The sequence below is a fragment of the Myotis myotis genome, unplaced genomic scaffold (genome assembly GCF_014108235.1).
Source record: "Myotis myotis isolate mMyoMyo1 unplaced genomic scaffold, mMyoMyo1.p scaffold_m19_p_2, whole genome shotgun sequence".
NCBI lineage: Eukaryota > Metazoa > Chordata > Mammalia > Chiroptera > Vespertilionidae > Myotis > Myotis myotis.
Genome location: NW_023416324.1, coordinates 114848156 through 114867741, shown reverse-complemented (window position 1 = coordinate 114867741; position 19586 = coordinate 114848156).

The following is a 19586-nucleotide window of genomic DNA, read 5'->3' as shown; positions in this document are numbered from 1 at the left end:
GAATTTCTCTCAGCCTGTTCTCACTCTTAGCAATAAGACCTGACACCACAGAGAACTGCCTGCCCTGTTTTTGCTCCCCTCTTTAGATCTCCTTTCTTGACCTTTATATCACAGCATCTGAACCTACCTGTACCTACCCATTGTCTACTTGTCTGGCTTTTCTGCTGGAGGCTATTTCCAGTCCTCTCTCTAACCTACTGCCTTGACTTTCATGACCTACCTCTGTATTTATAAGGCAATCCTAATAGATTTCCACCATATGTTTCCAACAATGAGAATGACATTGATTTTGAAACTCAGCTACACTCTTAGAGTAACTCCATGAATATACTCAATCACCCAATTTAGGGAAATAAGACTCCTTTGACAGACAGAAAAGGAAATGACCTATTTTAAACCAAAGTACTGAAAATTTACTACTTATCCTTATTCCAAAGGTGAAAAAGTGAAGAAGAAAAATCAGTCGTAAAGAAAAGGAACACTCTCCTTTTGTAACCCTTCCATTAGAGGAATGAACAATACATAGCTAATAATGTTCAATTTATTCATAAGAAGACAAAAGGGTATTTTTTTCTTTGTGACTCCCTTGTGGGAGGCCCTTTGACAAGAGAGAATTTTCTGAAGGTATAAGACACAATTTCTTTACACGAGGTCTGCAAGGGTTCTTTCACCCCATCTAGCATTTTCTCCTGTCCTTTTTATCATTCCCTTCTAAATGAGATGGATGTCTGTGTACATTTTTTTTTCAAATACAAATATAGAATGGCATATAAGATCCATATTACCTAAGACAAATTGAAAACAATCTTTAAGGAAGGCTGGTCTGCTCCTGGGTCTTAGCTGAGTACAGAATTCACCCTCCATAGGGTTTAAATGAAGGCATTCATGACAGGAGTCTTTACAGAAGTATAGACAAGGTTTTAGGAGCAAATAAGGGCTAGTAACTTGACCAGGGACTAGCAATATTATCACCTCTTAGCCTGAAGGGCAAGGAGAAGAAATATTACCAGAACCTAAAGAGAGCTACCATTTTGGAGGAATACCACAGCTGCCCAGAATGTGATACTAAAGCAGGGGAGGAGCAAGGAAGAAATACCCTGGCTTTTCGCCTTTCCAACATATGAATCTCTTGCTAGTGCATCCTATGGGCCAAAATAAATCAGTAATTTGCAAAAAGAGCTACTGCAGGGGTTAGTATCCTGAGCCACAGAGCAGAGAACAGATGGGTAGAGAATGAATTTGGGGTGCAAATACAGAATAATTAGCACTAAACTTCCTCTTTAAATAGTTAGGGAATAAAGTGAATTCATCATAGGGTCTATAACTAACTTTTATGAAATTAGAGAAAGCTCCTATTTGGAAAGCCAATACTGTCAATTATATTGTGTCCCCTCCAATTCATATATTGAAGTCTGAACTCTCTCTTCCCGCAGTGTGACTGTATCTGGAAATAGGATCTTCAGGAGGTAATTAAGATTAAATGAGGTCATAAAGATGGGCCACCCATACAATAGGACTATAGCTATACAACAGAAGGGTAAGAGGAATGTTTCTCTCTCTCTCCTCCATTTGGGAACACTGTGAGAAGGCATCCATCTGAAAGCCAGGAAGAGAGCCATCACCAGAAATGGAATCAGCCAGCACCTTGACTTTGGACTTCTCGGTCTCCAGAACTGGGAGAAAATTAATGTCTGCTCAGTCTATGGTATTTTATGGCAGCCTGAGCAGACCAATACAGCTGGGCCATGGATTAGGCATATAGTAGAAGAGAACGCAGGCTTTGAGTCATACAGACCGGGACATTAAAAGTGATTCTCACTTACCAATTGTAGATCTTGGGAAATATTCTGAACCTCGGAGTTTTCTGTTTTGAATAATGTGTACACTAATTTCTACATCATTGGGATTTTAATAAAATCACATCTCTTCTTGTATATTTTCCTTCTAATATACTTTTCTTTTTCCTGAAATATACCCATTAGAATATCCTTTAGTGAGGGATTGTTGCTAAAAACTCAGGTTCTTTAAAATATCTCATAATGACTTCATTTCAATTAGTTTCACTGAGTATATAATTATTTGATAGCTATTTTCTTGGCTTTCTGAAGATATTTTTCATCACTTTCTGGTTCCCATTGTAGCTTCTTTCATTCCTTTGTAGGTCTTTTGTTTGTGCTCCTTTGTTTTTGGTGAGCTATAATTTTACTATGTGATTGTCAACCAATGATCTATGGTAGTTAGTGCCAATTCAAGGTCAAGAGAAATGTCCAAATCAGGGTGTGGTGAAGGACACTTTATTCTGTGCAAACAGCTCAATGGTGACGCAGCATGCTGTGAAAACAGCACAGCTCTGAGGGGGCCCTGGGCTAGACCCCTCTCCAGCTAGCCAGCTCTGCTCTGCTCCTCACTGGTCTGCTCTGTGCCCGTCTGCTCAGTGCACTGGTCTGGTCTCTGGCCTGAACTGGTTGGCTCCTCTCTGTTCCTGCTGGTGTTTCAGCTCAGCCAGGGAAATACAGTCTTCAGTCTTCGGTGGATAGGGAACGTGTACTGTCTAAGCCAGAGGGGAACTGCCTTATAGGGACAGAAGAATTTGCCCCTGGTCCCTGATTGGACTGTCCTCATGCAAATGAGGACTCAAAATTCTCACAGTTTTGGTTTTTTAAAGAGATTTTTAAATTGATTTTTAAAGAGAGAGGAGGGGAGTGGAAGAGAGAGAAACATCAATGTGAAAGCAAAATGTTGATTGGCTGCCTCCTGCACACCCTAAACCTGCAACCAGGGCACGTGCCCTGACCAGGAATCAAACCAACAACCATTCCATGCATGGAACGGTGCCCAATCAACTGAACCACACCAGCCAAGGCCAAATCCTTACAGTTTGATTGGTCCAAAAGACACTGTCCTGATTGTTCAAAATAGAGCACTCTGGTTGGTCAGAGTTGCAGACCTCCGATTGGATAGGGAAAGCCTCAGTCCTATTGGTTGAAATAGGATTCCAGGAACTCCTCTATAAGGGCTGGTTCAGAGGGCAGAAACAGTGCAGGCAGGCAGTTCTGTGCAGGTTTCTCTGTGAAGTGCAGTTGTGGGAGTGGTCCCTGTGTAGAAATGGCTGCTATGTTCTGTTTTTTAAAAAATATATATATATATTATTGATTTTTTACAGAGAGGAAGGGAGTGGGATAGAGAGTTAGAAACATCAATGAGAGAGAAACATTGATCAGCTGCCTCCTGCACACCCCCTACTGGGGATGTGCCAGCAACCAAGGTACATGCCCTTGACAGGAATAAAACCTGGGACCCTTCAGTCCGCAGGCCGATGCTCTATCCACTGAGCCAAACCGGTTAGGGCTGTTCTGGGTTTTTTAAAAAACAATTTGAGGCCCATTAGTCACCAGGATCCCCTTTGAGTAGGTGTCTTCTTTTTTAGGGTTCACAGTGTCCAGCTGCATGGTTTGATGTTGGTTGCTGTTATGTTCTACATAGGTTTCAACAAGTTTTCCTGAAAATGTGTTCAAGTGTGTCATCAATATTGGAAAAATGAAAACCATTATTACTTTCTACACTGACTTATCTCCATTCTATTATAAAATTCTGGCCAGACATAAGATAGATGTTCTAACTGTACTCAAATGTTCCTTAGCCTCCATTTTATGTTTTCCAAGTCTTTACCTGTGTTGTATTATGAATCGTTTCTTCTGCTCTATTTTCCAATTGTAAATTCCCCTTTCAGCTGTGTCTAGTATGTTGTTTAAATTTTCCACTAATTTTTAATTTTCATAATTATAGTTTCCACAGTAGAAATTCTTTTTTTTTCCCCAAAGAAAATCTGCTTAATCAATTTAATAGCCTCTTATATATGGTGCCTTCCTTATTTAAACATATTAAACATTGTGGATTTTATATTGTAAATTCAATAATTCCGATATCTGAAGTCTTGATGTATCTGATTCTGTTTTTTGTTGTTTATGCTATTTCTTGGTTTTGGTACGTTATTTCCTGCTGTGTTTTGTTATTTTTTGTTGCAAGTTCAGGCTTGATGAAATTTTTTTCTGTGAGGGTATTCTGAGTTCCAGACTGAGAGTTTATTCTTCTACAAAAATATTTGCATTTTTTATGCCATTCTTCAGCTCACTCTACTAATAAGGGGTGATGTAAAGTCAGAGCACAAGTCCATTATGAATTTCCAGGGGAAATATTTTGTTATTGTTGTTGTTGAAATTTTTTGAGATATAATGTAAAATTAATTATTTAATTTTATAGGTATGTTAAGTGGCATTTAATACAAACACACTATTTTGCAACCATCACTTCTATCGAAGCCCAAAACATTTTCATCACCTCCCAAAAGGAAACCCCATATCCACTAAGCAGTAATAACTCCTCATTATTTCCTTTCCCCATCCTGTGCAAACCGGATTTGCTTTCTGTATCTATAGATTTGCCTATTCTAGATATGTTGTATAAACAGAATCATACAATATGTGATGTTTGGTATCTGGCTTCTTTCATTTAGCATAATATTTTCCAGGTTCATCGTTGTTGTAGCATGTGTCAATATTTCATGCTTTTTTTATAACTGAATTTTATTGTATGTAGATATCATAGTTTATATATTTATATGTTGATGAACATTTGGGTTGTTTTTACCTTTTGATTATTGTGCTATAAACATTCATCTACAAGTTTTTTTGTTTTTTGTATTGTTGTTTTTGTGTGTGTGTATATGTGTATGTGTTTTTGTTCATCCTCACCATTGATTTTCCAAGAGACTGGAAAGGAGGAAGGAGGAAAAGAGAAAGAGAGAGAGAGACAGAAACATTGATGTGAGAGAGACACATTGATTGGTTGCCTCTGGCATGCACCCTGACTGGGGTCAAATATGCAACCCAGGTATGTGCCCTTGATCAGGGATCAAATCTGAGACCCTTGAACCAAGGCCAACGCTCTAACCACTGAGGCACTGGCCAGGGCCATGCACAAGTTTTTTTTGTTTGAATATCTGTTATCAGTTCTTTTGGGTATGTAACTAGGAGAAGAATTATGGGTTATATAGTAACTTTTTTGGAAACCACAAAACTGATTTTCTAATATATTTTATTGATTTTTTACAGAGAGGAAGGGAGAGGGATAGAGAGTTAGAAACATCGATGAGAGAGAAACATAGATCAGCTGCCTCCTGCACACCTCCCACAGGGGATGTGCCTGCAACCAAGGTACATGCCCTTGACCAGAATCGAACCTGGGACCTTTCAGTCTGCAGGCCGATGCTCTATCCACTGAGCCAAACCAGTTAGGGCCACAAAACGGATTTTCACAGTGACTGCCATTTTCTATTCCCATCTGCCATATATGAGGATTCCAATTTCTCCATATCCTAGTTAACATTTATTATTTTCCCTTCTGTTTTATTTATAACCATTCTAGTGGGTGTGAAGTGGTATCTCATTGTGGTTTTGATTTGAAGTTCCCTAATGACTAATGATGTTGAGCATATTTTCATATCCTTTTTGGCCCTTGTATACCTTTTTTGGAGAAATATCCATTCAAATTATTTGCCCATTTTAAAAGTTGATTTTTGTCATCTTGTCACTAAGTTGTAAAAGTTCTTTATTTATTCTAGATACTATACCCTTATCAGATATATGGTTTACAAATATTTTCTTTCATTTTGTAGTTTATATTTTCACTTTCTTTTAGTTATTTTTTATTATTTTAATGGCCTTTTATTTATTATTTAGTTAGTTAGTTAATCCTCACGTGAAGATATTTTCCATTAATTTTAGAGAGAGTGGGAGGGGAGAGACAGAGAGAAACAGAGAGAGAGAAGCATTGATGTGAGAGCAATACATCAATTGGTTGCCTCCTGCACAGAGACCAAGACTGCAACTGAGGTACGTGCCCTCTACAGGAATTGAACCCAAGATGCTTCACTCTGTGGGCTGATGCTTTATTCACTGAGCCAAACTGGTTGGGGCTGTATTTTTACTTTCTTGGTAATGGGCTCCCATACACAAAATTTTATTTTTATTTTGATGAAGTCCAATTAAATTACTTTTTATTTTGTTGTTTGTGCTTTTGGTTTCGTATCTATGAGTTCATTGCTAAATCTAAGATCATGAATTATAATTTTTGTTCTTATATTAAGGTCATTGATCCACTATGAGTTAATTTTTATATGTGGTGTGAAGTAGAGGTCCAACATCATCCTTTTGTATATGGATATCTGTGTATTACAACATTATTTGTTGCAGAGACAATTTTTCCCCAACCTTGATGAAAATTAATTGTGTACAGATGTATAGGTTTATTTCTGACTCAATTCTAGCCTTTGGATTGTATGTCTATTCTTGTGCTACTACCACTATTTTGATTATAGTAGCTTTGTAGCAAGTTTTGAAATCAATGATGTCCTCTTTGTTCTTCTTTTTCAATATGATTTTTGGTTATTCAGGTCCCCTTGAAATTCCATTTGCATTTAAGTGTCAGTTTTCCCATTTCTGCAAAGATTGACAAATTTAAAGTGGGATTTTAATAGGGAGTTCACTGAATCTGTAGACCATTTTGAGCAATATTGCCATTTTAACAGCATTGAGTCTTAGAATCCATAAACACTAGACGTTTTTCCATTTATTTACATTTATTTTCTTTAATTTCTTTCAGTAATATTTTATAGTTTTTAGTATACAAGTCAAGTATCTCTTGATTAAATTTATTCATAAATAGTTTTGTTCTTTTTTGTACTATTGAAAAAAGAATTTCTTTTAATTTTACTATCACATTGTTTATTGTTTTTGCATATTGGTCTTTGTATCATGCAACTTTGTTGAATTTGTTTATTAACTTAGATTTGCTTTTATTTATTTATTTATTTATTTTTTAGCTCTTCACCAAGACAAAGTAAGGACTCAATTTCCCTGGCTGAAAAGTTTTACAAGAAAGTTATTTTGTGTTGTTTTATTTAACTGTGGATATTGTTGGAGTTCTAGTTTTACGTGAAGTTCTAACCCAATTCTCTATCTTTAGGAACCCCAGGTTTTGTTTCTTATAATCACATGTGGCTACTAATATCAAGACTTCTGTTTAGATGGTTTTGGAAATCACCAATGCTCTTTGCTCTGGATTTATACTTTGGCTTAATTTGACTTTTCTTTCCAGCTCAGCAATATGAGTGAATGTGGATGCATTTGTATGTACATATTTTCTTTACCATTTTACATGTTTCTCAATAGATTAGTTTGACAGAATATTTTTCTACTATATGACTAGAAATAGAAAGCCCCCTTAGAGGATTTTTTGGGGAATTAAAAGGGATTATGTTTACAAAAAAAAACAGAAGATGAGACCTGTCACATAGCTCCTAGTCAATAGATGTTGTTACAGATCGAAAGTTTGTGTCCTTCCAAAATTCATGTGTTGAAATCCTAATCACCAATGCAATGGTATTTGGAGGTTGAGTTTGCCATGTAAGGACACTGATTGAAGACAACTGTCTATAAACTAGGAAGCTAGTCCTCACCAGACACCAAATCTGCCAGCACCTTTACTTGGGACTTCTCAGCCTCCCGAGCTGTGAGAAAAAGTTGATTTATTAAGCCATCCAGTCTGTGGTATTTTTGTTATAGCAGCCTGAGTTGACTAAGACAGATATAATTTCACTGCTAATTTTTTTTCAAGAAATGCATAATGATGTATCACTGGTTACCTTAACTTTGAAATAGAGAGTTATTTGAAACTACTATTTTGGAAAATTCAATACAAACCTGAATCTTGCTTGAGATGTATGATTTTACTTGAAGTAGTTTTTTTAAAGCTCACTGCAACATTGCTCCTCTGACATTTCACTGACATGGATGACAACAACAGTGATAATAACATGGGGATTATTTCTGGTATACTTTATAGAAGTGAACATTCTGGGGTACCACTTTTTAATTTACATATTTTACTGGTGTACATTAATTAGTGTGAAACAAAAACCAACCAGAAGTAACCTGAAGTTTTGATCCAATATTTTACTCTGCTGGATTCCCATGTATGAAAGCATGGATACTCTTCAAAGAAGAGCCAAATTAAATTCCAAGGAAACACCTATGGAGTATCTATAATAGGCAAGCTTAACCTTTAAGCCAACTCAGTGAAAGTCTAGGAGAGATATAATTTCATCATGAAGAAGACTAAAATAGGATTGAAGTGTACTGAACCTCTATTCTGCAAAATAAGGTTCTGTCAGAACTGCAGAGGCCAGTTACTCATTGATTCAACCTAAGCATTGATTATCTTGTGTTTGTGCAACCCACCTGGTTTCTACCTTCTGAAAATTTGAGAATGATTTTTCTATAGTTAAAATGCTTTTCATTCAAAATAGCAAGTTCTTCAACTGTTTATCTCTAGGCTTCATATATGTCATAATTTTTAAAATGTATTGAGATATACTTATCAAACACATCAATTAGATCTTAATGCTGATAAAATTATGTTTTGTTTGATGTCTGATAAAATGCTTATATACAAAATCACACCATCTTTTACCACCTTACAGCATGAACTTACTCTGTCTACTTACTACATTTTTGTCCCATTAGCAGCAAATGTCATTGTGTGCCTTGGGGTTTCAAACATTTGGGACTTTCTTTTGCTTTCAAACTTTTTGCTATTACTACAGTTTGAGTCAGTGATACTATACATGAATGTAATAGTTCTGCTGTTGTATTATAAGAGGCTAATTATATTGCTTTTGCTAATGAATTATTCATCGTATAATCACAGAAATTCACTCCACACAATGCTTTATTTTACATGCTACTTGGAACATGGTACATATTTCACATTTTCATCTAGAATAGTCTCACGCAATAACCTGTTTGTGGATATAGGCGTTTACATTGACTTCAATATTCCTCTTTCCTCTAAACATTACTTGATAATGTGTATATTTCACCAGGGTAGTATAGGTCATTCAGAGTCAGAGCCCTGCTAATAATTTTAGGTCTCTCCAGTTATAGCTTACTAATAGAATTTCCAAGAAAATTTCCTCAATATAAAACATTGTGTTACCCAGGACCTTCCAAATAGCAGACGTTTCTTCTTTCCTTCTTCTAACTCACATTTCATATACTCATCCCTTTCTCTAGTCTTCCTCAAAACCTAGATTTTTTTCATTTAATTACTGTATTCTAACTTGTACTTATTCATTTATGCCAACAAATCACTTACATATAATCCTAAAATATTACATATGGAGTATTATTGACCAGTTGCTGTGTATCCTAACACATATGCACCACAATCTGCCATTGCTTATTACTCACTACCCATGTTACCTTTCATGACCTGTCTACTTTTCAACTTCTCCCTAAAGCATTCACTCTTCCAAGTGAACTTATCTTTCATTCTATTTGGCCCAGTCTGCTTATTTGTTCAGAAGCATAGCAGGCTCATACCACTACCTACAACTTTGTTTATGCCACCTACAATTCCCCAAATTTACTTGTACCTGTGAAATACTTGTCATTCTCTCAAGGCCAAGTACACGTGAAATCTAGGCTATGAATCATTCTCAAGTTATCACTACCTTGTGTGGCTTTTACCAGATGCCCCTTAGCGTATGCCATACTTAAGCATTTTATTATCTTTTATCTTTGCCTTTTACTCTTGTTCATCCTCATTACATGTGTTTAATTTTACCTTCCTAACAAGATTATAAATTTTTGAGAGTCTAAATCGGGGGGGGCAAACTTTTTGACTCGAGGGCCACAATGGGTTCTTAAACTGGACCGGAGGGCTGGAACAAAAGCATGGATGGAGTGTTTGTGTGAACTAATATAAATTCAAAGTAAACATCATTACATAAAAGGGTACGGTCTTTTTTTTTTTTTTTAGTTTTATTCATTTCAAACGGGCCGGATCCTGCCCGCGGGCCGTAGTTTGCCCACGGCTGGTCTAAATAATACCATAAATTCTATTTCTCCTTTTGAAAGGATGAATAAATTCTTGCTGCCCAGTAGAATCTAACACATCATAAGTGCTAATAGCCATTTATTTTATTTGACTCATTATTAATGCTTATATAACAAGTGTTTACATTTACATAATAGCACTAAAGAGGATCCAAATGAACAAGCTATATTTCAGTTTGGGGGTAGTACTCTAGGCAAGCATATTTACCATATAATTAAATAGTGAGTATTATGTATGAGAGCCCAGAGTTGAAAAATTATGTGACCTATCTTTTCTGCACTTTAAATATCCTACATCAACCTTTCAGATGTGAGGATGATTTTGCTGCACTATCTGCTATCCAGCTGATTGTTGGGGTGAATTTAGTTCATCTGGATGATTCATCAGGTGTTCCTTTCATTCCTGTATGCTGAAATTATGGGATAGAATTGATAGGTTGAACATCTCACTTGGAGGAGAAGGACCATTCTTTACAAAGAGTATGATGAAGGTTGTACCTCCTCACTACCATATTTTAGAAGACAAAAACAATCATCAGTATTTCTACACATGAAAAAAGTATCTATGCCTAGCTATTACACATATTTGCAAGATATGATTTTAATGAAAAGAATATTTTAAAATAGTTTCCTTGGAAACATGCAAGAGCTACACTGCAGATTTTAGCAAGGGAAACTAGAAACCATGTCTATCTTATTTATACTGTGTCCCCAGAGCACAGCACAGTGTGTAGCATCTTGCAGATGCTCAATAAATATTTCTTGGAGGATACCTTCATGCACAGATTGTCAGGCTCCTCCTGGGCTAAAATAGGGGTTTAAATTGAGGCCACTTTTACTCCCTGCTTAATAGTGACAAGCTATTGATAGCTGGGCATTGCCAAATTCTCATTAGTTTCTAAAAGTCAGGAACTGCATTTAGAAAAAAGCTGCTCACTTACAGAGAGGTCATCTATCCAACAACCTCAAGTACCAGGAACACAGGTAAAACCCAGGAAGCAAGTTTTAAAAAAAAGGCATCTGAGGATCCAAAATAGAAACCATGTGCTAAAGCTTATGCTCTTTTCTCCAAGAAAAAGCCCTCAGACCAGCACTCAGTGTAATGTACTCTTCTTCTAGACATCGTCTGAACAAGTTTGATTGTCTGCTTTTCCAACCTATAGAGATGAAAAGCAGGAAATTAGAAGGTGGGCAGGGCAGCTAGGTAGACTTGGAGTTAGCTGCATAGAAGACAAACTAGAGGAAGAAACCCATACCACTCTGTACACAATCCCCATCAAAATTCAGAAGAAAATATATAAGAAAATATATCAAGATGTCATTAGAGGTTATTACTGAACAATTAGCTGACACTTTTTTCACATTTTATAAACATTTAGATGTACGTTTACTAGTATAATCAGAAAAATCAATACCTATATTTTCAATAAAATAAAATTTAAAGAATTCTTCCTTGACTCTCCCAGGAAAGCTCTATTCTTGTATCTATTAGGAGTATTTACTAAATGGTACTTATAAGCCAAATGCTTATTTATCACCTCTTCCATTGGACTGTAAGTTTTTTAAGGGCAGGATTAGTGTTTTAGCAGCCTTGTAGCTCTGATAATTAGCATGATGTCCAGCATAATAAATGCTCACTAAGTATTTGTTGAGTAAATGTCTAAAGTCAAAATGTATAGTGCTTCTGTGGATAGCTAGCCACACCATTCTCCACATCTTGGTCTCCTGGGGGCAGGGCTATACTACAACCTATTTCAATCACTGACTATTATAATGTCTATTCTGAGCCCATGATGCCAGTTAGAATTAGGGTTGTAGTCTATTTCAGAAAAAAAAAATGAGTACAATTAATTCCTACAAAGTTTCTATTGAAATAGTTAACATCTTTTAAAGTTTTGGATTAAATGGATGAACATTAGTAGTTTAAAAATTCTCTAAGGGGTTAAAAATGGTGGCAGAGTAAGTGGATGCTACACAGACACATTCTCAGGACCAAACGGGAATTAAAACTAAAATACAAACAAACTAACAAACAAACAAACAAAAAGAATAATCAACTGAAGACTAGCTGGAGAGAACCCTGATAACCAAGGATGGAAAGTGGAGACCAAATAGAGACCAGTAGGAAGGGTGGAGGTGTAAAAGGGTTGAATAGGCTCCCACAGATAACAGCTGAAATTTTGGAGAGATATCTCAGCTATAGGTGGTTGCCACTGAAACTCTGAGGTCTAATCCAAAGTTGGATCCCCCATCATATTCCCCTGGATAGCACCAGAACTGAGAAAGGTGCCCATATAGCATCTGGCTGTGAAAAGCAGCAGGGTTGCTGTCTGCCAGGGAAAGATGTCTAGAAATGCAGGTACCCTCTTAAAGGACCAACAGACAAAATTCTTTGTGCAGCCACTCACCCTGGACTCTGGCAGAGGGAGGGCAGAGTGGCCTGGAGCTGTGTGAGCAGAAACTAGGTATGGGGAGCTCTGCAGTTAGAGATCAGAAGGCAGAAACCACAGTTTCTTGTGCTGAATCATTTCCTCACACTGTGGAGGTCATCTTTCTTACACAGACATAAGTTATCCAGGTGGTATTGCCTGGGGAAAGACAGTTGACCCACCCTATTGGAAACCACCTTACCTCACAGAGTGGAGTTTCTCAGGCCCATTAAAAGACTAAGAATAACAATTAGTCTCCAGGTAGAAGCAATTGACCAACCTGTTGGAAAAACTGTTTTGCCTGAGGGTACCGTAAGACTGAATCCAATCAGTCTGCAGGCAGAGAGGTGGTCTCTGCAGGCTTAGAGTCTTTGCCTGATCTAATTAGGCAGAAACAGCATTTTACATTGTCTTGTACTAGAGACTGAAAGGCATAGCAGACCTACCTAAAACATAGACACAAACCCAAACAGGCAGCCAAAATGAGAAGACAAAAAACAAACCCCAAATGAAAGAACAAGAGAATTCTCCAGAAGAGATAAATGAAATTGAGATAAGACATTTATCTGATATAGAGTTCAGAATGATGATAATAAAAATGCTCAAAGCATGAGAAAAGATATAGCAACTGTGAAAATGCATATAAACAATGTCATAGCACAAATAAAGAACACATTGGCAGAAATACACAACAGATTAGGAGAAGCTCAGGATCTGATTAGTGAATTAGAAGACAGGGGAGAGAGGAAAAAACACCCAATCAGGAAACCAAAAGGAAAAACAATTAAAAACCAGGAAGACAGCTTAAGGAAACTGTGCGACAACATGAAATATAACACTATTTGCATAGTAGGTGTGCCAGAAGAGGCAGAAAGAAAGACAGGAATACAGAGTGTGGTTGAAGAAATAATGGCAGAAAACTTCCCTAACCTGATGATGGAAAAAGTCACACAATTCCAGGCAGTACAGAGAGTTCCAAGTGAGAAGAACCCAAAGAGGCCCATGCCTAGAGACATCATAATTAAAATGCCAAAAATTAAAGACTAAGAGAAAATCTTAAAGGCAGCAAGAGAAAAGCAAACTGTCACCTACCAAGGAGCTCTCATAAGGCTGACACCTGATTTCCCATCAGAAGTTCTACAGACAGAAGGGAATGGCATGAAGTACTCAAGGTAATGGAAAGCAAGGATTTCAAACCAAGATTACTATATTTAGAAGAGGATCAATCAAAACAGACTGTGAAATAAAGAGCTTCCCAGACAAAAAAAAGGCTAAAAGAATTCATCACCACCAAGCCAACATTACAAGAAATGCTAATGGAATGCTATAATAAGAAGAAAAGAGAAAGAGAAACCTAGGCATACAGAATTAAAACAAAAAATATTTACTTATCAATAATAGCCCTAAATGTAAATGGATTAAATGATCCAATCACAAGACATAGAGTAGCTGAATGGATACAAAAACATGACCCAATTATACACTGTCCACAAAAGACCCACCTCAGAACAAAAGACTCACACAGGATGAGAGTGAAGGGTTGTAAAATTTTCCATGCAAATGGAACAGAAAAATAAGCTGTGATTCAATGCTCATACACAACAAAATAGACTTCAGCATGAAGGCCATCACAAGAGACAACAAAGGACACGACATAATAATAAAGGGATCATACCAACAAGGGAACATAATCCTGGTAAACATGTGGCCACCCAATATAGGAGTATATAAATATATGAAAAATCTTCTAGAGGGCTTTAAAAGAGAGATCAACAATACAATCATAGCAGGAGACTTTAACACCCGCTGGCTTCACTGGCTAGATTTTCCAGACAAAAAATTAACAAGGAAAGAGTGACTCTAAAGGACACATTTGATCAGATGGATTTAATTAATATTTATAGAATATTTCACCCCAAAGCTGCAGAATATATATTCTTCTCAAGTACACATGGATCATTCACAAAAATAGACCACATGTTAACACACAAAACAGGCTGCTACAAGTTCAAGAAAATTGAAATCATATCAAGCATTTTCTCAGATCACAGTAGGATAAAATTTGAAATCAACTGCAGTAAAAATACCCCAAAACATTCAAACACATGGATGCTAAATTGCATGTTATTAAACAACGAATGGGTTGCCAATGAGATCAAGAACGAAATAAAAACTTCCTGGAAACAAATGAAAGTGAACACACAGCAACCCAAAATCTCTGGGACACAGCAAAAGTAGTCCTGTGAGGGATTACAGGTTTACCTCAAAAAAAAAAAAAAAAAAAAAAAAAAAAAAAAAAAAAGAAAGAAAAAAAGAAGAAAGAAAGAAAGAAAGATTAATAATAAGCTGTTTAACTCTACAACATAAAGAATTAGAAAGAGAAAAATAAGAAAAGTCCAGAGTAAGTAGAAGGAAGGAAATAATAAAGATTAGAGCAGAAATAAATGACATAGAGACTAAAAAAACAATACAAACTATCAAGGAAATAAAAAACTGTTTCATTGAAAGGATACACAAGATTAATGAACCCCTAGCCAGACTCATCAAGAAACAATGAGAGAGGACTTAAATAAGTAAAATCAGAAATGAAAGCAGAAAAGTAACCAAAGACACCACAGAAATATAGAAAATTTTTAATGAAAATACTATGAACAACTATATGCCAACAAAGCTGGTCAATGTGAATGAAATGGGGCAAATTTCTAGAAAAATACAATCCCCCAAAACTGAATCAGGAGAATCAGAAAGCCAGAATAGGCCAATAACAGGTGATGAAATAGAAGCAGTAATAAAAACTCCCGGCAAACAAAAGACAGTGGTAGGACGGCTTCACAAGGCAATTTTTCCAAAGATTCAAAGGAGAACACTTATTCTCCTGAAACTATTCCAAAAAATCCAAGAGGAAGGAATACTTCCAAGCTCTTTTTATGAGGCCAGCATTATCCTAATTCCAAGACCAGATAAAGACACTATGAAGAAATTACAGGCTAACATCCCTGATGAACACAAATGCTAAAATCCTCAGCAAACTGCTACAAATCAGATCCAGCAATATATAAAACGATCATACACCATAACCAAGTGGGAGTTAATCCAGGGACGCACGGCTGGTACAATATTTGCAAATCAATAAATGTGATACATCACATAAACAAATTGAAAGACAAAAACCACATGATCATATCAATAGATGCAAAAAGTATTCAACAAAATCCAACACCCATTGTTTATAAATACTCTCAGCAAAATGAGAACACCTCAATATGATAAACACCATAAGACAAACCTACAGCCAGCATCATACTCAATAGGCAAAAACTAAAACCATTTCTCCTAAGAACAGGAACAAGAGAGGGAGGTCCACTTTCATCACTCTTATTCAACATAGTACTGGAAGTCCCAGCCACAGTGATCAAATAATAAGAAATAAATGGCATCCAAATTGGAAAGGAGGAAGTAAAACTCTCCTTATTTGCAGATGGCATGATATTGTACATAGAAAACCCTAAAGGCTCCACCAAAAAACTATTAGGTTTAATAAATGAATTTGGTAGCAGGATACAAAATCAACACCAAAAAATAAAAGGCTTTTTTATATACCAATAATGAATTCTCAGAAAGAGAAACTAAACAAACAATCCCATTTACCATTACAACAAAAAGATTAAGATACTTAGGAATAAACTTAACTAAGGAGGTAAAAGGCTCATACTCTGAAAATTACAGGACATTGAAAAAAGAGGTAGAAGAAGATATATTTCATGTTCATGGATTGGTAGAATTAACATCATTAAAATGTCCATACCATCCAAAGCAACCTGCACATTCAATGCAATCGCTATTAAAATATCAATGGCATATTTCACAACTCTAGATCAAATACTCCAAAAATGTATATGGAACCAAAAAAGACCTTGAATAGCTGCAGCAATCTTGAGAAAGAAGAATAAAGTTGGAGGAATCACAATACCAGATATCAAGTTATATTACAAAGCCATGATATTCAAAACAGCCTGATACTGGCATAAGAATAGGCATATAGATCAATGGAACAGAACGGAGTCCCCAGAAATCGACCAAGCCAATATGTTCAACTAATATTTGACAAAGGAGGCAAGAGCACACAATGGAGTCACAAGAGTCTCTTCAATAAGTGGTGCTGGGAAAACTGGACAGATAAATGAAAAGAAAGGAAGGAAGGAAGAAACTAGATTTCCAACTTACACCAATAAGCTCAAAATGGATAAAAGATTTAAATTTAAGTCATAAAACCATACAAATTCTAGAAGAAACCAGAGGCAGCAAAATCTCAGACATTTTTGTTGCAATATGTTTATGGATAGATCCTAGGGCAAAGGAAACTAAGGAGAAAATAAACAAATGGGACTACATTAAAATAAAAAGCTTCTGCACAGTAAAACAAACCATCAACAAAATGAAAAAGGAGCCCATTGTATGGGAGAACATATTTGGCCATGATAAATCTGATAAAGTGTTAATATCCAAAATATATAAGGAACTAATACATCTTAATAAAAGGAAGACAAACAATTCAATTAAAAAATGGGCAAAGGACCTTTGCCTTCATGTTGCCTGTGGCCACCCCACCTAACGCCATCGTGTTTGCTAACGTATCTCAAGGTTTCTGACATGGTGAAAACAGGAATAATGGTGAAGATAATTGGAGTCTTATGTGTGTTTCTGGCGATCAACACCTGGGGACGGGTCATGTTTGACCTGGACAATTTTCCTGACTGGGTTAATGTGACTCATATTGAGACTTAGGAAGAGCCTCAAGAGCATAACACAGCCCTGTCTTCCTGAGGACTCCCGAAGCTTCTGGCAAGACATATACATATGTGTGGAAATAAAGGGGGACTAAAACTGAGCCACATTTGTTTAATTGTATTTCAAATAAATACTATAACCAATCTTAAGTGAAACAGAAAAAGAACAAGAAGGGAGGAAATAAAGAAGGGAGGGAGGAAGGGAAGTAGGGAGGGAGGGAGGGAGGGAAGTAGGGAGAGAGCGAGGGAGGGAGGGAGGGGAAGAAGGAAAGATAAGAGAAAGAAACTAATCCAAGTAATTGATGATACACATTCAGTTTGGGGCAGAATGGGGTAGGGTGAGGCGAGGGCAAGAATTTCAAACAAATTCTCAACTGTTTTTCAGAAGGCTTGCTTTTTGTAATGAATGAGCAAAGCAGTTGTAGGCAGTTTTAGATGTATTGTAAGACCAGGCAAGTGAATGCATTTGGGAGCCAGGTGTCTCAATCAGGAAGAAGGTACATAAAAGCATGAAGTGCCCCGGTGAGGTCGGGACGGCCCCGGTGAGCTTGAAACGGCCCTGGTGAGGTCAGGACGGCCCCAGTAAGACCTAAACGGCCCAGGTGAGGTCGAAATGGCCCTGGTGAGGTTGGGATGGCCCCGGTGAGGTTGAAACGGATAATAAAGACCAATATAAACTGATGAACAAAAATAGATGCAGAGGCAGAGCAGCATTGAACAGACTGTCAAACTACAGTGGGAAGCCTGGGAAGGGTTTGGGGGGTGGGGCTTAAGAGATCAACCAAAGGACTAATATGCATGCATATAAGAATAACCAATGGACACGAGACACTGGGGGGTAGGGGAGGCCGGGGGAATGTCAAGGGGGGAAACAAGGAGACATATGTAATACTCTTTGTAATATTTTAAGAAATAAAAATTATTTGAATAGAAATAAATAAATAAATAAATAAATAAATAAATAAATAGATAAAAAAGCATGAAGTGGGGAAAGACAAGAAAGAACCCTGTAGGGATGGTTTGTAAATTGGAGATATTGGTATGAATTCATAATTGCAAATATATTATGTGTGTGCCTGTTTTAGCTTATATGCATATAAGTGCATACTAAAGGCAATGTCCATTATATATAATGTATAAGAAATATAATGTATACTATAGAATAAATCTGTGTGCATGCATATACTTCCTAGCTCTGTGCACTGAAAGGGCCAAATGCCACACTCTCCAGCAATGAGCACTCCTCGTGCCTAGAGCGAGGACCTAATGCCATTGCCCACTAGAGGGAGCCAGGCTCCTCAGAACAATGGCTGATTCCAGGGCTTGGCTGAATGGGCACAAGATGAGCCTAGAACATCTTGCCATGCTCTAAATTAAGTGCTCAAACAACTGATGGGGGCATGTGTAAAGACATAGAAGATTAAGACATTAAAGATACTCCAACTAGCCAGCCTGGGACAATTTCAGCACCAAAATAATTAACTATAGCAACTATAGCAATTAGAAGCGATTTGGGCGGGGGCAACGGGGTGGAATTCTTTATTCCATATTGATAATAAATAGACAAATAAATATATTGGGGGAAATAGAATGTTCTTGCTTACAGCAGAATGCCATGTGCTACTGAATAAATATGGAAGGAGTACTGGGTCAAAAAAATCAGCACGTTGCAATTATTGTAATAATATTCTGTCAGGCAAGATTTGTGAATGAATGCTGGATTATGGGGGTCAACTTGATGAGCAGCAGAATTGTGCGTGCTCTTCAAGTGTCTCCCACAGGTTGGGTAATGCTGCAAGTGAAAAAATATTGATTACACAGTGGAGAAATCAGACAACACCCCCAGTAGGGGGCAGACAGGTGTTCTGCCCCCAAACATGACACCTGAGGCGCCATCACCTGTTCAGTGTCTAGCCAAGAATGCGAGCCTGAATGTAATCATGAGGAAATAGTCTTTCAAAGTCCAAATGAGGAACAATCCATCGAAACGAATGGCCTGGAGGAGGAATGTAATTTTTTAAATTGTCGACATTGTAAGAAACAAAGAAAGTCTGTGAAAGTGCTTCATGTTAAAGGAGGCAAAGAGGAGAGACCACTAAATGCCCTGCCTCTAGTCTGGGTCTAGTGACGGAGGAAGACAGACTACAAGACACCGCTGGGTCAGCTGAAATACTGGATGTAGAATAAAATTATAGCAATATAAATTATGAAAGTGAAAAAAAAAATGGGCAAAGGACCTAAATAGAAACTTCTCCAAAGGGGATATACAGATGGCTAAGGGACATATGAAAAAAAGCTCAAAGTCACTGACTTTGAGAGATGCAAATTAAAACAACAAAGAGGTATCACCTCATACCTGTCAGAATGGCTACCATCAACAAATCAACAAATGACAAGTGCTGGCAAGGATGTGG